Genomic DNA, 24,612 nt, shown 5'->3' with positions numbered 1-24,612 from the left:
AGCCAGAGCCCCACAATATCGCGCAAGTTTACATCATGCCTCCTCTAGACTGAAGGAGGTAAACCGGTGCACTGGTTGACAACCACCGACCTCAGTGGTTTCCAATGTATCCCATTTGTTCTAGGACTCTCAAGTAATACACTGTGGATGTGTGCCTCATGCTCTTGATGTGTGTGTTTTATCAACATTTTGCTGTCAATGTCAAAGTCTGACTAATTCAATACTGTGTGAGGCAGCCACAATCATCTGACAAGCAAACCCCTCTTCCTTTATTTGGACACCATCTGGAAAGGTCGTGTAGTAAGTTTGGTGGAATAAAATGCCATAAAAGAAATGGGATAGGCTACTATACAGATCACTAATATTATTATAGTGGCATGAGGAAAAATATCCCAAACTTACTGTTGAGTCAAGGACTGTGCGGTTAAGTTAGTATTTGGTACTAGATATCGTCAGACTCTGTTAGAAGAATATCATACACAACTTGAAATGTATTAGCTAGTCGTATTGAAAAATAAAGATTTTTTGTTTTTAACTGGTGTCAAACTTACAAGCCAAAGTAAACCAAAATAAATATTTTGGTTTACGTCAAACTAGGGGCTTAAGTCAAACTAGGGGCTTGGGTTGCCGAATTAATCACAGCTAATGGTATTCTGCAAATTCTTTTAATAATTAAACAGTAAGTAATTTGATTTGTGAACACAATTTGACACAACTTATGCTTTCAGCCACAAATTTACCCCAGTTAGCCAGCAGCCACTTATTTTTAAGTTTAATTGTATTCAAAATGATCAATTTTAAATCAATGTAAAGCCTTGTTCTGTGGAATGATAAATCTGGGCTTTACTAGAGAGGTATCAGGGTAGATGTTTATATAAATTTTCTAATTTTGTCATGTTTAAGGTTTATTCAACAACACTACCTGTTGCCACACGTTGGTTCTTTCTGCATATGTCTTTTCGGTGGTTGTACAGTATGTTCAAACTGCTCCCGGCAAAACTGAAGAAGGCTGTGATCACAGGAAGGAAGGGAAATCGTACAGTTGCAAAGGGGGAGGAAAAGAGCCAAGTATGAGGTCAAAATAAGGAAGGAAAGAGGACAGCTAAAAAAAGGCATGTAGGAGTAGGGAGCAATGGCAGGAGAAGAGGGAAAAAACTGTAATGGCTAAAATAGAGGCAGGTAAAGGTAACTGAGTGACATGCACGGTAAAGTCATTTACTGAATGTTAAGTTACAGCTCATCCTCTAATCCTCTTTCTCAAAGCTCCACCATACTGACAGTTTGTGAAGATAGCCTGGTGGCTAAAGATGAAACCTAATAAAAATCTAAAAAAATCTATGTATGATTAGACCATAACATGTTGAACTGCATGGCATTTAACACTAATATTAATGCTGCTGAATTTTCTGAGATATGCATATAGCATTCACAAGTGTCCGTCAATGGCCTTATTCCTACCGTACTGCATGACAGCCAAACATCATTCCTTGAGATATTGCAAAAGAAAAACAAGACCAGGTCAAACCCTAGTATATGGGTGGACCACATATGATCAATGTGTGTAATCAAGGACGTAGTTGAAAACTGTTGTGGAACCGCTGTCCTACGGAAAGTAGCTAGGGTTTGTCCAAAAAGTTGCTAGAATTGTCGCTAGGAGTTTTTAAAAAAAAGAAATAAAGTCGCTAAAGGGGTGTGAAAAGTCGGTAACTCGAGATTCATTCTGTTAAGTTACACTGCCTGTAAACGCCCCCCCTGAGGACATAATACAAACTATTTGCACCAGTTCATTTTGAAAGAGCAATAGCCAATGGGGAACTCCAACACTCCGGCTGACGATGGTGCAACTTCATCACTCAGTCAATCAGTCAGCGACAGACATTCGCGTTTATAGGGCTCACCCCGCTGTTGTGGTCAAACCAAAAAAGCAATCTCATAGTCACTTTAGCATCTTGCTTGTTTCAGGGGCGTTCACCTTCTGTCTGGTCTTCAATAAGTGCTCAGTTGGATTGATGTCTGATTGATCTTTGGCCCAAAAAACTCCTTGGCTGTCTTTTCTTTATGTTTCGGATCAATGTCCTGCTTCATTGTGCTGCAGTTGGGATGTTATGTATAAAAGTGAGATATGAGCCACGTGGAGATACGTGAAGCTGATCATTTTAACCTCACAGCCATTGCTTCATTTCAAATCAAATGTGCTGGAATAGAATCAAAACATGTCACTATCCCAATATTTCCTGACGGTGTTGCATAAATTTTCAAACAACCGTTCTGCCTGAAAGTTTCCCTCGCAACTAATTTCAAACCAGTTCAATTTCAGTACTTTCAAAGGAGAAGCAGCATGGTTGTTTACTGTGATTTTATAAAGCCACAGTCTAAAATGAAAAGATCTGTTTCTAGGTAGCAATAATCTTGACTTATCTGAACAAGTACAGTATGTTCGTTTCATATTTTTAATATTTTTTCATTTACTGCAGGGATTTACTGGATTTAGCAAGTAACCTGCCTTTTGGAAGACCGTCAGGTGAACTAGTTTGTGCAGTTTTGTAGAACAGAGAAAATAACTGGTTACAGATCTAATAGCAAAATACAGTAAATATATAACCCATCTTGGACTCAAAGTGTAAAAGCAAATGTCTTGTTCATCACATCTCTTGCGAGGGTTGCATTACTTACTGAAGCTATTCTCAGTTGGTTAATCATCAACATTGATTTTAGGGACAATTGACAGCCCTGATTAGGACATTACTCCAGCTGTTTGCATCTGGCTTCTTAAAACTGGTCTCTCTGTGACATGAGTAATGTGAGAATCACCTAGATAAAATCCCACCTCTTAATTTTCTTCTCTTAAATGTGTTATTGTGTCAGAAGGTGGGATTTGGTGTGACTGCTTACAGGGATGACAAAAAGGTAAGTGGCAGTTGCACAAGCCCACACTTGTGGATTGAATGCTTTTAGCTAAAATTGTGAATAATGAGGCTTCCATTCAACATTGTCTGTGAGGAGATAAAATCAAAGAGACAACAACAAAAAAATTCTCAGTGATTTCTGATGTCAAGTTTTTCTTTATGCAAACTGCCCCCAGTCTAATCAGACATACCCTTGCTGGGTGAAATCACTTTTGAACACAATTTGAACTGTGCATTTGCTCAATTGAACTATTACTTCAATCTCTGTTATGACAGCCTGTTGTGTTCTGATATCGACTTCCAAAATGTGATTGTGTGGGGATTTTTTATTTCATGCTTTGCATAAATAAGCATCCACTTAACATTTGGTTGTTTTCAAAACGTGTTGCATTTTGGGGTTTTGTTACCTGTTATTCCCACACTCCCCAGTGGAAAGTGCAATATGCTTTAAGGAGCATCCTGAGTGTGTGTGGCAGAGAGACACATGTCAGCCACACCTGCTCCATTCTTACATAAGATCATCTGAGTACAAAGAAATACTCGGCTGGAAAAAGCACACACGGTTGACATTGTACAGCACATTGAACACAATAATACTCAATGTTACACAAGTGTGCAGTCATTGGGGGGATAGGGAAGAGCAGCTGCAGTCTGGATACTGCACCAATGTTGGAGGATAAGTGCTGTGCTGGAAAAGCGATCTGAGATTTTACATGAAGTGGCCTAAAGCTCAACAGAAAGGTGGAAACATAGAGTTATATTAGTGACAATGATGTGTAGATGAAATGAGACAATAACACTGCAGCACACTTATGGATGTATCTGTTAAGGTGCATGGATAGTGAGAGAAAAGAGGTGGGAATAAAAGGTAAAGGCCTGGTCACAGCAGCATTTCAAAACAGCAAAATTTCAAAGAGAAATCAATTCATGTCATTATGGAATCGACATAATCAGTGGATTCACTCACAGCGGCGAAGTGAATTTGCACAAATTTTCCGCGTCAAGTTAAACTCCGGTGAGCTTGACATGCTTACTTGCACATCGAGCAATAGTAAGCCGTCCTGACAGTGCTGACCTTTGAGGGAGCAGAGAACTGAAGAGTCCAAAATGGAGGAGGCTATCATAGCCCGTTAGCTGTCACGTTTGTCTTTTTTTACTTAACCTCCTATGTTGGAGTGTCAACTGCTCTACAACAGAGGTATGGTTTACTGACTGGTATGAGTAAATAAGTCCATGTGAACTTGTTATTGAGTTAGTGACAAAGCTAACAAGCTCCGAAAGCTTTTTCCCCCTCCAGTAAAATTCTCTATTGAATGAGGAATGTACAATCCAGCGAATGAGTCAATGGCCCAGCTCAGAAACACAGAGAGAAGCTCTGACTTTTTCAAAAGTCTGCTCTTATTTCATAATTTCATCTTTTATTTCATAATGTCACTTTATGTGACAGGGGTGTTGTCAAAACCCACTCACCTCCATATATGATGACCACACTAGTATTTCATTAAAATTGATCACAAACAGTGATTGGAAATCATCATCAAACCCTTGCTGATGTGGCTATAATACAAACAATCTTTTTGGCCATTTGAGAACCATGCCTTTTTCTGCTATGACTATAGCAACCATCACCTTGGTCCCTATAATGATTACCTTATTCAAACCCAAGCGCTATCAATTTTCAGCCTATGTTGAATAATGATAAGTCCTTTACAGCACATATGAAGCTGGTTATATTGTGCAGAGCAGGTCAAGATTAACAACTTGAGGGAGGCTGCATGTTTTAAATAATATTGCATGTGAATATAAATGCAAGTATATAAGTATATAAGAATATAAGCTTTTGTCAAAACTTAATGTTATATTAAAAAGGACAATTTTTAAAATGATGAATAAAACTGGAATAGCCCATTGACACTATTATTTTCCTTTTCGGGGTTGGACCTATTGCAGACACCAAAGGATTTGGATGTTTTTCACTGATAAATACACCCATCAGCCAGCATTAAAATCAGTTACCGGTTTTAATGTTGTGGCTTAATGATGTTTATATACAGTATATACATGTACTGTGTGTGTATATCTATATATATCTATATATATATTCCTATATATATATATATGAAATACCTCCATGGAAAGTTTGTTATTAAGTTAAATGTTTAATTGTCCAATATAAAAGATACCATGCATGATAGTTAAGAGATTCAATGACAGAGCTCCAGTGGGTTGAATAAATTGTGAGGGGGAGTGGAAAGTTGAACGTGATTAACTTCAGCCTTTATCTGCAGATGCTTGAAATCATTACACCAACATGTGAAAGTCTCCTATTTTCTTACTTAATGCTTTTCCTTCATTAAGTTGCTGGCATTGTTTGGTTTGCATGCTTTTGTTTGTTTAGTTTGTGTCCTTCACCACTGCTGAAACCTAGCTCCCCAACTGCTGGTGTAATGCACTGTAGTCCAGCTGTGTTCTGAGTATCCAAACACATTAATAATTAAAATGTTTTCATAAAGGCTGGGATAACATGCATAGTGTTTTTCCTCTTTTGCGACACACCACCCTGTTTTTTTCTGAAAATAAACCAGAGAGCTCTATATGTGTAAATGCAGTTACTCCCACAATATCGACAGGGGATCAAAAAGTTGAAAAACCAATCAACTGTTTGTTTTGCTGTTTTCTTTTTTCTTACCATTGTTTGTTCAAAAAAGGGAAAGTCTCTTGTTGCATTATAATCTGAATACCGTGAAGATCAGCTCAGACAAAAGCAATCCATGATACTTTGATAGACTTTAGAAAAACCAAGGGAAATTGAGATGCTTAAAACACAATTGTTTAGAAAATTTGGATTAAGAGATACACCAATCCAATTAGTAAAATAACAATTTGACTTTTTATAAATCACAGCAACAGTCTTTCCGTAATGTTAACAAAGAGTTGTAGTTGCCTAACAATACTTCTGTCTTCAATTTTTAAAAAGGTAAATGTTAATTCTCAACTACATTTTTTCCCTAACCTTACAGTTGTAATCCTTAAGCTTTTCATGAAATCAAACCCCATTTTTGATACTGTTTATGGTCAACATTATTCAGCAATAGCCATTCAGTGTATTCACATATAGTCATCACCTCTCTATATATTAGTTTTTATTGGTAGTGGCAGAGTCTGTGTTTCACGCACTGGATTCAGATTCCCTACTTACGCACGAGGGATTCACAGGAAACAATGCAGAATTAAAATCCAGAGCTATTTTATTTCACTAATAACAGCCCAACTATGTACTGTACACTCTTTATACAGCATTACAGCTGTATAAAGTTAATGCTAAAGCAACTGTAACATCCTAGTATTGCTGCTTCATATTAAAAGTTTTCAATTTGTACACCACGGAATGGGTTTTATTGTGAAGAAGCCACAGGAAACGCAAAGCATTTCTCAGCAGGGCTAGCGCTAACAGCACTCGTTCATCAAAAGTGATGAAAAGCTGCAAGAGACTGGCTGCACACCTCAACTTTCTCAGCAAGGTAACCATCAAACTGCGACCGACTTGACTAAATGCTTTATTAAAATAATGAAACTTCTTTATTTATTAGTTTGCACTATAAACAGATTAACCAGTTCCTCTTCTGTTGCATTTCTGACAAAGCAGCTGCTCAGAGTGTTTGAAGTATTAAACTGAACTTGCTGTTTCCATGGTAACCATGGATGTCGCAAAATCATCCAGGACCAAAAGGATTAAAACTTTCAGTGTTTAAAATGCCCAACCCTAACTGGCACTTTAACCATAGTTTACGTGCCATAAACACAATCTTTTCCTATCCTTAACCATAGTGTAATTGCCATGTGCTGGTACTGTAGTTAAATGAGTATACTATAGATTTATAGAATATTATAAAAGGCCCTTTTAACCTCGTATACCTGGTGACAGAATAAGGAAGGAGCTGTTGTGGGTTTTTGGGGATCTAGATATACACCATGGCAGATTTGATTTTACAACAGAGGAGCAATGACAAACAGAAACCTAAAAAAATCATATGCTATATGTAGGTAAGATAGCAGGTGCTCTGTGTTTGACCACAGACAGTCATAATAATAGGTAATATAATCATGTCACCCAGCTGGTCCTATAGATACACGCTGCTCATGTGCTCGGAAGGGGGAAAACAGCCTGGGAGTTCAGCCACACATACTGAAACATAAGCCTGCTTTATTGTCTCTCACTGGGGGGGCTTTTGACTCAAGATCATCATTCATTTGAGTAAATACATACAGTTTATTTTGGCATGCTATTCAAGCTGCCACAACACAAAACAGCTGCTGAAATCTAAACGTTGCCTTAAGAGGACTGTCACGCTCAGTGGAAAGTGTACCTTGACAGATGGGCTGGCTGGACTGATGATGTATAAGTTAGCCTAAGTAGAGCACTGAGACTCGCTGTATGTGATGTACTCTGCTGAAATGATTTGTATGCCCAAAAGTGTTAAGAGGTTTCCTGTACTCCAAAGGTACTGCTCTGAGGTCAGTTGAATAAAAGATGGGGGATGTAATTTGGGTTTCAGTGCAAGTTCTAAATTTTAAAATGGACAAATTCAAAATACAGATAGTTCATAAAACATAGACGCCTTTGTTTCTTGCTAAATTTCTTGCTACAGTGTTTTCGTTGTATTTTAATGTAATCATCCCTAAATAGTGTATTTGACAGTATAACTACTATGTGCTTTGTAAAATATTTCAGGAAAAAGTAGACAGCATAATTTTATCAGCACCAATTGCCTATGTAAGCTGACATTGAAACCTCAAAGTAAAACTAGACATGTTGCAACCTCATTAAGCCCTTTAACTCAATACAAACGATACCCAAAATACAATACTAGAGGAAGGATTGCTAGTAATTTGCCATACTGTTAATTGCTAAACGTTTGTGTTTAGGGTTTTAAAAAAAAATAATATGGACTCTGGTTCTTATGTAGGGAAATAGGGCATCGTGTTGGTTCAAGTAGGGAAATGGGTTCCCACATGCCATCAGCTGGTCAGTATCAAATGATTCTTTCAATCACTTATCAGATTGAAACAAGGTAATTAGGTGGTTTTGGTAATCTGACAAGCTCACACTCTCAATCCCATGATTATTCATGTCACTGCTTCTGTTATGGCTCATATGCCACACAGAATCTGCCATGCTGCTTGGATTCATCTGTTGAGATGAATGCAGGGCATTTTCCACCCAGTGCATCTGGACATCTATTTACAATAAATTGTCCTGAATCCACTGATTTAAGTGTCTGTCTGAAGAACCTTACGTTTGGCAAGAATACTGTACAGTGTAGTGGTTTTAGTAGTCCACAATCTAACCCCTTGGTCATATTCACATGAACCTGCTTAAATGGGAGACTTCTTTACAACTGACCTTGATCTTCTTCAGGTTCAAGTGATTTGTTGTGGGATGTAATGCCAAAATGTAACTTGAGGACCTCATGAGGTTATATTTACACTGGGCATTAAAATACTGCTCAACAGTTTATATATACAGCAGGCCTAACAAAAATCCAATATAGACTTGAAATTGTATTCAACCAACAAACAGCCATTATTCATGAGACAAAAAACTCAGCCTGTTGACACGAGCAATTGTGCAACAAAATAATTTGATTCCAATGGAATCGCCGCAATTACTGGATGCACGCACAAGGGAAAAGCAAATGTGCATGATTTTTCACAGTTAGCAAGCCTGATAGTTTGTCGAGCCTTGCTTGCCAAAATCCTGGATCCACATTTGCAAAGATGTGAACATGAATTTCATTGTGCACCTTTAGCATGTAGTATGGCACTATTGCCAAAGAGGTCTAGAGGTGCCTGCATTTTATTGATATCTATGCTGTCAATGTAACCTGCCACCCTGTTTGTAACACCCACGCAGTTGCCTGGCTGGCTACATTTACGTTACATTTTGCATACCACAAAAAGACCCCCACTGCTTACAAAAGTTGTCAAAGAGTTGTCAAGAAATACTGGAATCTACATTTGGATCAGGAACTCCATGTTTCTGGGTGTTAGCTGAGCCACTCTGCACTGCAGGAATACATCTGTTTTAACAATTTGCTTTGGCATAATTAAGTTTGGAAATTTTAGATTTTACAACAATTGGGGATATTTACTAACATGAATTGTGTCATGATCTGTCACTTCAAATAATTGCACTGTAGTGACCTGTTTTATTCTGACTTGTTTTACAGTGTTGGCATTCATTTCTGAAATTCAAATTTTTATGCAATCCCACTGTATTACAGCACATAATCTCACGCTGCCTCCCTAATATAATAAACTGTAAGACATTTCATGTTTACTTATAATTTCTTACACAAGAGTAAATAGCCTTGGTTAAATAGGTCATAGGAAATATTGTTAATGAGCCAAATTGATGGTTTATGAGAATTTATTTTTTATTTTTAAGATGATGGTATCTAGTGTTCCCCCTCATGTTATTGTCCAGGTGAATCAATTTTCCCGATTGCTGGACCTAAATTTCATTTAGCTCCACTTTTTTAGTCCATTTGCACCAGCCTACGGATTCTGCAACTGTATTTGAAACTTGCAAACCAACATTTTGCTCTTCTGACAAACATTAAAGTTTGCTGCCTTCAAACAGGAGTTCTTGAACTTTTGAAAACATAGTAACCTTGGTACAGCACTTCCACATTTTCTTGCTGTTTGAGCTGGAATCAACGCAGTGGAAGCTTGTTTGTTTGAACAGACAGTCATGTTTTGAATTAACAAGGGCAGGCAGTAATGGTCTACTTCGGTGACTAACCCAGAACCCAGAATTATCAGAACTTTTAAAATCAACAACATACCATGATTAAGAGTTGATATGAACCACTTACCCTCTGCTTTGAAACAGTTCAGGAACAAATATGGCTAAAGGTCCCCGTATATAAGCACCAAATCAGCAGCTTAGAATGCACAGTGTGTCAATAACTATGTCGAGATCAATGGAAATCAAAGACTTAAGCCATCAGATGTAATGTAACACAGTACACACCAAGCAGGAGACACTTTGTATAAACTGTAAACCATTTAAGTCATTTATCTTGTAATTTCATTTGAAATAACTGACTACAAGAGCCTTGTGGGATGCCTATTTTTTGCACAGAGTTTACACAGAGCAGAGCAGTCACTTGAGTGTTTAGTTAATTAACGGTCAAGTACAGTTCACGGTCTGATTTGGTACACCAAATATTTTAATTAAACCAAAACAACATTTAAAGTTGCAATATTCATATTTAAACACGGTTTAAATATGTTTCTGATTTTGCTATTTGCAGTGATGTGTCAAAGCTTGTTGTTGATAGTTTTAATTTTAAGCCATAGACATGCAAATCCAAACCTTACATTAACCTACTGATGCACTGTTTCCACGAAAATCTGTTCAACCAGGAGCTGACTGTGGTTCTGAGGTGGATATCTGTACTTTGAACAGCAGGGTGTAATTGTACTGTCATTACATACTGAGTATATTTTCCTTAGTGGCTTTGCACCTTTCCAGTGGCATATCAAGAGATTTTTATAAAATGTTCATTAAAGACAAAATGTCCAACATTTTGATTGTCAGGTAGAATTTGAAAAATCTCTTCAGGTCCCTATAGTATTCAGAGTATTATTCATTTCAGTGCTCTTCAGTGTTTGCCTCAGATTCTAGCTTTGTCTTAAAATGTGTGTGGATTGCATTGTCTGACGTTATATTTTCAGCCTTGTTGCCTTTCGGTTTATCCTGATAATGATCAGACAATTCTAACAGCCAGTGACGACAGTACATGCATTTCTTTTTGGTCATCACATGCCAATCTTCACTCATTTTTTGGCCCTAATTATGTCTTTTTTAGCTACACTGGGTTTCCACATTGCATTGACTGCACTGCCAAGCACATACTCCAATCATCTTTCCTTTAAGCAAGAGTTTACTTCTGTACTAGAAGAACAGAGTAGGTGGGGGCAGGGTTATTAACATTTCCTTGAACACCATATCTCAAATTTGTTCAGGCATTAAAGTTCCTCACTGTATCCCAAGGCAATGAAACTAGCATTAGCTAACTTCATACTGCAACATTAAACAGCTATCATATTCCCATCTGAAAATGTAGAAACTATGACAGTTAATTCAGAGCAAACAAGCTGCCATTCCAATACAGTATATCATGTAGGCTATAACTGCCTATTGGCCTAACTCATGTCAACACTGCCCACACCTTTCTAAAGAGCACCAGCTGCCTAATGCCTGTGCTGTGTCATAAGCAAGGTGAATTATGATCATCATCGTCAATGATACACTAACACTGCTTGTGAGAAACAATTATTATTATTTTTTTAAGAATACATGCCATATTTGAATGCCAGCTCAAGCCTCTGCATCACTGCCCCAAAAATATCAGAGAATTAAATGTTACAGCTGCTTAATGGATCATGTCTGATGAATTCAAGGGTGGAACTTTACAATTCAGGAAAGGTCACGTGTCCCGTTTTAATGGGCTTGTGCCTCTGCTGCTAATAAACGACACATTAAATTACCAGATATTTTAATGGGGTTTGGTTTGATATTCTTCCCAGACTGTACAAGACAGGATGGAAGTTATCCTGGCTTATCTCATGGATGACTGTTATGTGATATTGTTCAAAGGAAGTTACACAAGATAGTTACCATGGCATTTGCACAGGCGTTTCTTCAGCTTTACTTTGCTCGCGGATAATGGGTCAGGTCAAGCTATTCTCCTGCTTTTCTCCTCCTTGGTTGTGACGTGATTATGAGCTGGGTCATTTAACCTCCCCTTTCTTTGACTTGACATCTTCACACAGAAATTAAAATCTCCAAACCTCCGTTACAGCAGCTCACACCAATGTCCCAGCATACAGTGAATGCTTTATGTAAAGATGCCATAGCTTGGTGAGAAACTAGGCTAGTCATATGGTGAGAGGAAGTATGGATAGTAAGCTACCATACCTCCAAGCTCCAGTCACATATAAGGCAATATGGGATGGATTTTCATTCTGTTTCGGGCTGATGATATTTGTAAAAATTCTGACTAGAGCCAAAGCTGTTACCATCGCAGAGGCATAAAAACACAACATGGTAGTGCTAAAAATCTAAAGCCACATATCCTATGTTTATTTGTCTGTTTTTGTGCTATAAATGTGTAGCTTCCCAGGCAGTGGGAATGGGTTCCATGCAGCAGTGACACTACAGGTTACGTCCAATCCTAATGTCCAACCTCTCAGTCCAGCAGAAATCACAGATTTTGAAGGTTCTTGAGAGGGATCAGGACAGTCTAAAGCTAAAAAATTGGTAAGCGCATAAGGGGTTATTTGTGAACTTTTTGGGCCCTTGATACATGTTGCGGAGATTTTGCTGATTATTGGTCAACTCATCAGCGAAGAAAGTTTTCAGGAGCCCAAGATGTCTTATGCTGAAAATATTTATTGAAGCTTGGTCAAGGAGATTGGAGAAATTATCAATACAAGTTTATGTGCATGATGCCATCTCCATTCTGAAGCTCAGTCCCCCGTGCTCAGTCTTTTAACCTTTACAGTTTATGCAGCAAAAACTTTACACTCAGAAATGGTCAAGCTCAATCCCTCCACAGTATCTGGAGTTAGTCCGTTGGTTCCCTATTCTGTAAACAGGGAAATGTTTTTGCCTTAGTTAGTTCAGATCACGTTGCATGTAGCCTTCAGTATAACATCAGCGCATCCTGGTCTGGAGCCACTGTCATCTGGCTATGCCCATGGATTCTAGCAGACCCCAATCTATGGCATCTAGGCAGGCAAAAACCGCCATCTCCTTTGACCTTGGCTACTACAGCAGTTTTGCTTCACTTTTATCAGAATGGCTCTGTTTTCCCCAAATAACCTCAGGCAGCTGCCCAACATCTCAAGGAGAGAAGACAGTGTGCCTTTCAGAAAGATTTGCTGCTGTTTCGCCTGAGACCTCAAGGCCCATGCTTGATCTGTGTAACCCGAAGGAAATTCCCTAACAGTACACACTACCTCCAAGTGCACAATCCTGAAGACTTTCCTGAAGGGACAGACACAAAATTCCAAAATTCAAAGTGTTGTGACATATAAATACAGGACTGACAGGGGAACCCCAGTAACATCCAGAAAAAAGAAAAAAAAATAGAGTGATGGTCAGTTACCTCTGCTACAAGGCATGTGTTGCCATGTAGTGCTGTCTCATAATTTATATCCCATACTCTATTTGGAGCCTTTGTACCCAGCATATTAATGAATATGCTGCACAAGTGACATCAATTAAATTCTGTGCAGTTCAATGCTTCGACCATAGAGTGAACATTGAGATTGGGTCAGTATTATACTGTATGACTTAGCTTCCATTAGAAAATTTCTAACATGGATGGACATACGAGTGTTCGCTCTAAAGATCAGACTTCCTATAAAATACTAAGCTGACTTCACCAGCGATACTTGCCAAGATAATGTTTGACCAAGAACAGAAAATCTCGCCAACATCCTCTATGAGGCACAGCCTGGATCTGCTGTTCTTACTTTAACTTTATCAGAGGCACTTTGAAAGCAACTGCATTATATGAGAATGTATAATTATATGAGAATATTTAATATCATTGCACTTACCAAACTCTGAATGTGTCATTGCTATGAGCCCACTTTTTTCAACATTGCCTTTTAATGTGATGGCAGTATAATGATACGGTACAGCTTGAAATACTTTTGGTGTGAGGAGTTTTTAACTTATACTTGGACACACTTGTTTTAAAGCAGAAGACAAGATTCTCTGATAACATAATTTATAAAGACTGAGACATTAGTATCTATACTTTTAAAATCGATAGTGGCCAAACTAAAGAATGTGGAATTAAGAGTAAATGGTGGAAATAGAGGTAAAGAAGCTGAGGTAAAATATGTAGGCACAGTAGGAGGACAATAAAATGAAATTGCAGCTGTTCTTTGAAAAGTCACTGCATATTTACTGTTTTCAATGCAACTTTTCTGTGCAAATAATATTACTTAAAACCAGTAAAAACACATGAATCCATAACCCAAACAAGAGCAGAACAACTTGTTATTCCTACTGTTGTTTCTACTCTGATTACCATAGTTAAATGAAGAAACAAATGACACCTCTGTTTACCATAATTTACCGCCTAAATTTTATAAAGCACATCCTGTGGTTGTAGCAGGCAGCCTATGCCTGTACAGCATACAGCGACCTGCAGGTCGGGGAGCTAACATACAGTACTTTCATATTAGCTCGTTCTGTCTCATGGCAAGGCTTGTTGACTCTGGGCAATAGAAAAATTTTGTTCTTTAAATAGAAAGATTTGATTCATCCACACAGCAGCACAGCATCAAAGAGCCGACTAAAGGGCCATTTCAGCTGCCAATTCATGTGCTATATGTTACCTGCTGTTATAAAATATACAGTATACACTTCAATACACGACATACACTGAGCCATTGTTATATCTGTTAGCAGCAGAAAGAAATTATGTAGATGAAAAATTGACATGTCACATATTAAAGTCTTAATGAGGAATTCAAGTGTTTCATTTGTTTTACTTGCATAGACCCATAATAAGACAATCAATTCACAATCAAGCTTTAACCAAAAATTTAACCAAGCAAAGACCACAGTTACTAAAAGCTGTGACAGTACAATATGAAAGTTAAATTATGTGACTACCCCTTTTAAATGCTGGGCCTTTCACATTGAACATTTTTGGACACTTCCTCACTCACATATTAACCAAACATACTTCATTAAACATTAAGACTTAACACCTTTTGTTCTGGATTGTAAATTTACACTTTGCATTGTCGTCCAATCCATTAAGCAGCCATTCTTTCTTTTTTACTGCATTATCTTTTCTATTTTCTCTCTGGACCAAATAACAGAGTGGTAACCACAATATTAGCTTTATCGGCCCTTTACTGAAGTTTTTTGGACACAGTAATCTGAGAAAGGTAGCAAAGAGATTATATTTTCTTAACGATTAAAAATAGCCTGAAAACCAGTTGTAACAGTTAAAATTCATGCATTAACTCCTGTTTGTTTGTTTATATTAGGTGTATTATGTCACTGCATTGCATTCTTTGGTAAAGGAAAAGGGTCATCCATAAAATAAATTTGCCACCAGATCGTCCAGTCCCACTTGCTATTAAATAAAACAAATGCAACAGAGACAAAAAAAAATGCAATACAGACAAAAATGGTACATGGACTAACAAACTTTAGAAAAAGATCATTTAAAATTGTGATCTTAAAAGGAATAAAGGTTTTCAATGTTTTAAATGCTTCAGAAAAAACGCTTAAATTTCGGGCTCTGGGTATATTTCTGCCAAATTTTGGTATTTGGTCTCCATTCTTTGCTCTATATACTATGTCTTTTCTCTTATATGCAATGACAACATTAGGTTTAAAATGGACTGAATTATGCAGATGCATGGCATATTTGAAGCCCATGGAAGTCTTCGATGTCTTCACCCATGTTCTGTTGTATTTGACTAAGTGTCCAAATGCCAGCAGCCAGGTGGATGTGATGCCGGCCTACGAAAGCAATCAAAGCTATTTCAACAATACATGAACAAGAGTAATACTTCTTCTCCTACAAATTGCTTTTAAATGTCACTCCTCTGTAGCTACAGGCACAATATCCGTGGAAAAAAAAGCCCACCACATTTATTCCCTAAAAATGAAAATATACCATTTCTCATCCATGACCTGTCAGAACAGAGGTCCTGTTGTCTGCCATTAACTGAGCAATGCCCAACCACCACTGAATATTAATGGAGCCTTCCCTGGATCATCAGAGTGTGTGCATTTAATTCACAATCCTATCTGCATCTTCTAGGGCACAGGCTTTGTGTGTCTGTGTGTGATTTGTGCATACTGTGTGTGTCTCAGAGCTGTTGTGGGTCTGTTCATGAGCGAGGACATCTTCTGAGTTTGAGCCCTATCACACACTCTGGTTGAGATTAGTTATATTACACCAAAGCAGCATGTGTGTCTAATTAAGCAGTCATTAAAGCATGTAATAAAAGACATTATTAGAATAATCTATACCTTTACAACCAGAGAAGCACAACACAACACAACACAACTAGAGCCCCATTCAGAAGAGGAGCCAGTACCACTGATTCCAATTAAATCCCATGAATATCATCTTGTTAGCAGCATGATTAAAATGACAGAATACTGATGCTGAACGCAAGAAGTGGACTGATCCCGTTAAGATGTGACAGCTTATCAACAGGCAAGGCCAATGGAAGGCTCCCAGGGAAAGGAAGAAAATACGCGCTATAGCAACAAAGTGGTATGAGAATTTACATTGAAATCTCATTCCCCAATTCTGACAGTGCGTCAAGATGGTCAACTTGCGCAATGTGCGAAGTCACCAAAGCGTACAGATTGCGAACACATAAAACCCACGACAGACAGAAAACCTCTAGTCACGTTTAGTAGGTGGTCGTGAACATATGGCTTACCTAAAAGACTCGATGCAAACACCGGAATCACGATGATGACGACGATGGTGGCCCGTCCATCTACACGCGATTCTTCTTTTCTATCCTCGGTCGGTGTGCCGATGATGTTTTAACTAGGCCATTTCTTCCCTGATCGCAATTATTTCTCAGGAGGGCAACGCGTTGCAGGGTTTCGCACATCAGTACACCTTCTCGGTGTCCGTCTTTCTCCGGCTCTTCCAAAAAAAGCACACCTCATAGTGCCCCCCTCCTCCTCTCATCCCTCTTTGACAACACCCTGCTCTGTTCCTTGGCCCCAGATATTTGACTTTTATGATGTTGAGATGCAGCAGCGAGTATGATTCAAACTGGGGGGGGGGGGGGGAGCACTCACAGTAAAATAAATGCGTAACGCTATAGCGTCAAGACTCTGCGCGTTGCTTCAGAAGTCAACGCAGTGATCTGTCCTCTTTTCCCCATTTGTCCATGCCGATAATAATCCACGGTATCTGCCCCGCTGCACCGCGAGGGGCCTTCAAAAACAACAGACTGTTCGACTTATAATGTGAAATAGCGCTCTGAAGACACCCCACGAAATCAGGTGTCCAATCGCTTCTTTACGCGCTTGCGTGGTGCTCTCTCCCCCTCGCTCTCTTGGTTTGACTTGGCATCTGATGGTCCTGACAGAAAGCGGAGGCTCAGTCTGAGAAACGGCGAAACGGGATCTTCCGTTTGGCCGTCATGCTTTCAGAACAGAACCGTAACAGCTTTCAATATCAGCATGCTGTGATATTATTTTGAAGCCCGATACATGCGCTGAAGTAGATCCCGCGGCTTTTGCTTCAACAGCTCTCTCTCTCTCTCTGTTTCTCTCTCTCTCTCTCTCTCTCTCTCTCTCTCTCTCTCTCTCAGTGCGGTCTCGTCGACTCTCTCCCTTATAGGACACCACTTGCAATATTTCAATCACACAGCCAGTTGTCATGACGAGGAGGTGCGACGCATAGGCCTAATTCAACGCCCATGCGCTGCTTCTGAAAGCGTCATGTGAAAATAAGTATGCATCTGAAACACAGGGTAGGGGTTTTGCTTTGATTGTTTTTAGATCAGGATCTGCACAAGGCTGACGTCAGTCTTTTAATCTTTTTTTTTAAGTTTTTTTTTTTTTTTCAAGTTTTTGGCGCCAGGCATGGGCGCGTTTCACAGCGTTCAAATTTAATAATACTAGCAGTGGTAGGCTAGTAATTTTAGAAGATACAAAAAATACTACTACTACCAATAACAATAATAATAATACCAACAACAAAACGATTCTCCATAATATGCCCATGCTTCCCTGTAACTTTCAGTATTTTTTCCTTTCACAATCCAGTATGTGTTAATTAAACACAAAGTAGAAACCCATCACTGACATAAACTTTTAACTTGTTAGCAAACAGTTGTCGATTTACACATTCAGCCAACATACAGCAACATCATCAGTCGGCTTTAGAGTTGCATTTGTGTCCACCTGATCAATGCAAGTCCAATAATTACTCTCCATTTAGCTCTGTTTTCTTCTCCACCGACTCCAGTGGAAAATACCTGGCTCTTCAGCTGTTAAATGGCCTACTATGTTCAAACTTTGTCTATCAAGTGGTGCTGGTCCGGTAGCATGCAGTGTGGATTAGGGCTGGAAACAGAACTGATGAGAGCAAGGAGAATGAACCAAAACAGTATAGTCATGGTCCATAAAATCAAAACATTGAGCTAAAAGATGCTAGAATACACTGTAGAGCTGAGGGGAACAACGGAGTCATGTGATAATTATCTCTGGGTACATCACTTACAAGCAGTCATTTGATTGATTGTTAATATAAAAAATATTGATTAGAGCAGCTTTAATAAATTACAAATTACTGCTAGTGTAACCTAAAGAATCCTTTAGTCACTGCACAGCGGGTCGGCAGAACGTGCAAAAATGTGAAATATGTCAGTTATTAGAGACATTATTCTCCTTATTTGTTGAATTGTATGTTTGCTTGTAAAGGAGTAAGGAATACTTGTCTTGTCTTTGCAGGCAGCTTATTATGACCCGTAGTTACATTTTATCGTTAAGCGACCTCTAGTGGCCATAATAATCAAGACAGGAGCAAAGAAGGAAGTAAGGGCACATAGTATATAGAGCTACAAAGTCCACATTAGGAGGAGGTTGGTTGAATGGATGGGTCGTCAAAACATAGGACTTGGACACAGGAGAACGCTGTTTGAAACCAATAATCATGATTGTTTGTTTTAACCTTGACCCTTCCACAACCTTAACCACTTGTATAGTATTTTAACCATGATGACGAAGGTCCTCCAACCTTAAGGAAGTACTTACTTTAACCTAAACCACAAATCTTTTCCAAAACCTAACCAACCAGTTTTTATGCCTACACCTAACCAAACCTTGACCTTTCCATAAGCTTAACCACATATTTGTTGTTGTCACAGTGACAGTGAAGGTCTGGTATGGCTGCTGCTGGAGAGGCACTATTTCAGGAGACAGTCCTATAGTCATATCAGACCACTTCTGTACTTTTTCAAGGATCCTGAGCAGTCATGGGAGTCTACATGTGCTTGGTAGACTTTGAGAAGGCTTATGATTGCGCTGAAATATGGGTGCCAGGATCGCTGTTTGTAATAAGTCCTCCAACTTAAACGACTATACAGGCCGCTTGTCCCTACCCTCAGATGCAGCTCATAAGAGCGTACCAGCGGCAGGCATACTGGACCTTCATCCTCATGGTAAAAAAAATATAAGCTGTAGGAGTGTACCAGTGGCAGGTGTACCAGATCTTCATTGCCATGGTAATCATTATAAACACGCAGCTAAGGTTGTGGACCGGTCACAGTTTGGTAAGGTGTAGGCACAATAACTACTTGGTTTAGTATAGTAAAAGATCGTGGTTTGGGTTCAAATAAGTACTTCCTTAAGGTTAGAGGACCTTCGTTGTCATGGTTACAATTGTGAACATATGGTTATAGTTGTGGATAAAACAAACAACACTGCCTTGGTTTCATACAGGAAACAAACAGCAGTAGCTAGTGTCAAAGCTCTGTGTTTTGTGGACCAATGCATCCACCCAACCTCCTAACGCGGACTTTGTCACTCTTTATATTATGTCACTTGAGTTCCGCCTTTGCTCCCATCATATTAACTACAACCACTAGAGGTCACCTAACAATAAAATATAACTAAGGGTTGTAATAAGCTTCTTGCACATATGACCCATGGGTTCGATTTTTAAAGGACATCTCCATGTCCCCCTGTTTGTATTACCACTGTGTGAGCCCAGTAGGAGTCCAGTAAGTAGGCTAAGTCAAATGTATTCCCAATGGGTGTTGGTCTTTACTAGACTGTACCTTGTCACCAGATCTGTTGAACCTGCAATTTTCCATTTGATTTTCAGGGACTAAATATCAGGATGCAGCTGGTTTGGGGGCCTCAGGACTGCCTCTTTGCTTTTTTGTGGATGATGTAGTTCTGCTGGCTTCATTCAACTGTGACATTGGTACTGTAAAATGGTGGATTCTCCCCTTTGGGTTGGGCACCCTAATTAGAATTTTAAGTATATTAGGGTAAAATTGGGCATGAGATCCAAAGGCGAATTGGTGTGATGTCAAAAGTAGGTACGTTTAGATGGACCCTTATTTTCGAATTAATCGGTTTAAAAGCCCAAACAGAATAAAAATGCTCCATATAAATACCCCAATGAGAATTAACAGGCCCAAACCGATGAAGGAAGATGAATGCACGACGTGTTCATCAATTTTGCATGATGCGTGTGCATATAACCGCAGCTGCAGATCTACGTTCCAAAATTGCAGCTCTCACCTATGGTCATGAGCTCTCTGTAGTAACTGAAAAAATAATAACAATAATAATAATAATAAAGTGAGGAAGCAAGCGGCCAAAACAAGCTCCTCTCACAGGAGCAAAGTTAGCAGCCCAGACATACAGAAAAACACTCAGAACCAAGACAGTAGAGAGACAAAAAATCCCATTAGGCCTGTGAACTCTACAGGATGCTCCAGGAAGTGGAAGATGTGGCTGAGGAGAAAGAAGTATGGGCTACTTAGCCTGCTTGCCCACACAACCCAAACCCACAATATGCAGCAGGAAATGGATGGATGGATGGATTGATAAATGCATACTTTTATAAGAGTAGCCATTAGTTTGGTTGGATCTACAAATCATCCATTTGTCTGCACTGTTGGCATATAATCCATTGTCAAATTTCAAATCAAATTTCATACATTTTATTGTTCTTTAAAGGTTACATGCAAACTCTCAAATAAATAAATCATATCAATGTTTTAAATTACATATTTCATAGATAATACAATCAGAGCTTATTAACGTCATTCCTTTTTTATGTACAGTAATGAAACTACAACAAAACATTTTTAACTGTGAAAATAAAATTAAGAACAAATTTTTCTGTAAAAACAAAATGAGCAATATTCTGACCTGATTTAGCTTGCAGACACATTAAATTATGTATTTGCGTATCCATTTGCACTGTCTCTCACTTTTGTCTTATGCAAAAATGAATACTAAATCCCAGAATTACTATCATAAGAGTAATTGTTTACTGTAGAAAAATTAATATGCTCCTGCTGATAGACTGAATGATTAATCCGTTTTTATTGTTTGCATTACTTTTCATGTTATGTTCAAGAAGAATTATTATTTTACCCCGTCCCTACATCTTTAACTGCCCATGCATTTCTTAAACATACTTATTCTAACTTCAATTACTTAATTGGCTCCCAATTGTGAAAATGAGATTTATGCCACTTCAGTATCATTTAACTTATTTTTAATTTTTTTTCATCTTATTCTTGTGCTTCTGTTAAGTCAATCCTGTTACTTGTTTCTGTTTTGATGATTGTCAAATTCAATAAAGGCGATTAAAATAGAGCACCAATTGTCTATTATTTAAAGATAACAGGAATGTTAATTTTAAGAACATCAGTAACTCAACAGTTTACTGAATAACTGTGGTTCCACAAAAACAAAGGACATATTATCCAAAACGTTTATTTAGAAAAAAACCTAAACATCTGTAAGAGGTTTGAGATGGAATATCGTGTGTCAGAAATTTGCTTTACATCTAAAAGATAAGTTACCTTACAAGACAAATGTGTCTTCTTTCTGGCTAGATTTACAAAGCTGAATAACTGACAGTAATGATATAAGGGGAAAAAAAGCCTTATTGTAATACAGAAAAACAGAATTTCACTCCTAAGCTGAAGGCTATTAACCACAACTTCTTACTATGGGTCATTACAGAGGGAAAGCATTTCTCAGTAGTCCTTGTGCAGAGGGCAAATCTCAGGTATCATGTTAAAATGAGAGGAGAGATACCGAGGTGCTGCGGTCCCTAGGGCTCTGACCACTTATCATAGGCCAGAGAGAAGATTAAAGAGCCAACAGCTGCAGAAGTATCATCTGCTTACTGAATATTATTAACGGCAACAACAAAGCAGTATCTGACCGGACCTGCCCTGGAGTTTTTCTGTCAGAAACTGTGAAGGGGAGTGAGTGTTTTTTTTTCCCTTTGCATTGCATCACAAGATCAAGCTTTTCAACATCACCTGGCTTGATAGGAGAGTAGTGAAACTTTGCACTACTGAATTAAATTGTAGGCTGGTTTGGCTTGAATTCAGCAGGGAGATATAAGCTTGTTGTTTCCTAAATCAAGCTTGTGCATGCTGCTCCCGTGTCCTTGGGTCATAGGAGTTGAAATGCAGTGGGAGATGGTACATGATTAGAAGCATGGAAAAGACAGAAGGATTGGATGAATGCCTTCAACGTGTATTCAATCAAGCGTGGTAGGCTAAATTTTGCAATTTGTATACTGAAATACTGTTCCAAAAAACTACAAAGAGAGTAACGGTAGCAGAGGATATAACATACAGTAGTAAAATGTTGAACTTCACATTAAAATGCCAACAAATCTATTGCTTAAACATTATCTTGAATTTAACCAACCTGTTTGAACCTAAACTCTAATCATCCTTTGCACAAAAATAAAGCAAAACGAAGACCATTTTAAAAGACCATTGGACCATACAAACCTACCTCTGACATGGACACACAATGGAAGTATAGAGCTGAAGGCAACTAAATCTAGGTGTTGACAAAATACATGTACTGTATACTTTGAAAACAAAAATTATAAACCAGTATAAATACAGAGATGAATAGACAATCACTAGACAAGGCTACTGCTGTAACTTAAAGTAACAAAAATCTGTGCATCATGGAAACACACCAGAGACTGAGCTAGCTCCAGTTCACAGATGCATTCATGAAGAGATGACGCATTTTAAACTGTTCAGTTGTTGGAGAACAGCTCACTCTGCTGGATGCAAGTTGATATTGCATCTCTTGGCATTCAAAGCAGCACTAGTGTTGTTTAAGATTTTTGTTTTGAATGCGCTGTATTTGCATGAAGTCAAACATTAGAGTTGTGTAACCTAAGTCCCTCTAAAGTATTTAAAGATGATACAATTCAAGTCAGCATTTACTGTTTTTTAAGTAGATGACCTACCGATGACCTTTAAAGGTCGTCAGTAAGAACTGAATACATGATGCCACTGTAAAGCCTTTCCAAGGTTGAGACCACAGTCTGAGCAGAACATAGAGGAATGTTGTGACTCAAGAAATGAGAGAAGCTGGCAAGGTGGCTGACTCTGGAATCATAATGTATATAATAAAACTCTGGAAAAGTTGTCAAATCACTTCACTAAGCCACAAACCAACAAGCTTAAATGAGTTAACAGTTTATGTAAGTGCATTGTTAAAATACAAAATACTGATTTATAGAGGAACATAATTACATAGAGTCTACTCCCATTAACTTAACAGCTTTTCTGCTGCTGGAAAGATACCACGATGGAGCTGAGGTCCTCATCCTGATAGACCTCATAGGGAAAGAGAATATATGAATTTCCTTAATCAGAGGTGCCAGCCAAAGACTGCATAGCTCATCTGTTGTATATGGTGGTAGACCATAGCAGTGACGGAGGGAGGTGAAAGGTAAAGTGTTCTCTCTGCCTCACTTCCTACCATTTCTGTGTCTAAGAAGATGTGTAATCCTGGCATTAAAGCAAGGCATGCATCTTGTGTTGAGCCTCAATTACTATTTAGATGCCAGTGCATCATTCAGTCTGACATTGATCTCTTATTAGCTGTCCGCTTTCCCTTTTTTCACTATTTGGTTTTCTATAACCAGCTAATGACTGTTGTATCTATTTGCTCTGACCTGATTTTCAGTTAACACTGTCGTTGTGTAAAGGTAACCATGAATGTTGATCAGTATTGTAAATATACTGTAATGTGCTTAATGCAAAGATAACTTGTTGCTTAGACAGGAGATAGTGCAGAACAAGGTTTTCCAACTAACAGATAAAGCAGATGCAAAGAATTCCATAACACACACTCTCAGCCAAGGACACTATTTTCTAATATATTATAATAATGGAAATTATTAACATAAAACATAAAAAAGCTGTTATTATCTATGGCTACACACACACACACACACACACGCACACACACACACCATAGCCCACTATATATCCACCATATACCATCCTAAATGACTTTTCTCCTGCAACATTAAAATTGAAAACATATTACTTGAAAAAACAAACAAATATAATATATATAACACTAGGCATAACTAGCCCTACACTGCAGTACAACTCTTCTACATGGATCATTTACTCGCGAGGATGCTAACTTTTTGCCTGGGATATGTTACTGTAGCCCCAGTCTTTCAGCATTATATCATGTATGTAGTCATCAAGTTTGTGTTAAAGTTCCCTTCTGAAGAATTCTCATAATAAAAGGAGTCAGCTGGAAACATTACAACGTGAGCGGGAGACAATGTTTTCAGCTAACTCATAGAGCTAACGTTACCTTAACAAGTTAAGGATAAAGCTGATAACATCTGCTACAGTGTTACAGCGACAGTTGTCATTTCAGTTGGCAATCGTTGATTTTACTGGTTAAAAATGTGAAGAATGCTTTTGTCTATCTCCAATGACCCACTGTTTGAGAAATCACTCATTTCAAGTAGCAAATCTGCCACCTGTATGTAAACCATATATCTGCTGTGTGAGAACAGAAAACTAAATGGGGCCTGTATATTGTCTTATACTGTCCTTTGCTGTATTGTACGCC

At 38.4% G+C, this 24,612-nt stretch overlaps 1 protein-coding gene across 2 annotated transcripts in view; it reads right to left on the bottom strand.

Moving 5' to 3' along the window:
• nlgn2b (neuroligin 2b) overlaps positions 1 to 16,732 on the bottom strand; it is a 59,070-nt gene extending 42,338 nt beyond the window's left edge. For both annotated transcript variants that reach the window (XM_040151370.1, XM_040151371.1), the window contains exon 1: positions 16,416 to 16,732. The gene's annotated coding sequence lies outside the window, so the exon portion shown is untranslated. The remainder of the gene's footprint in view (positions 1 to 16,415) is intronic.
• Positions 16,733 to 24,612: the final 7,880 nt, after the last annotated feature.

This window comes from Xiphias gladius, chromosome 17 (assembly GCF_016859285.1).
Source record: "Xiphias gladius isolate SHS-SW01 ecotype Sanya breed wild chromosome 17, ASM1685928v1, whole genome shotgun sequence".
In the NCBI taxonomy this organism is placed as follows: Eukaryota; Metazoa; Chordata; class Actinopteri; order Istiophoriformes; family Xiphiidae; genus Xiphias; species Xiphias gladius.
Note: the sequence above shows the minus strand (reverse complement) of the source record. Positions and strands in the feature narration are given on the sequence as shown.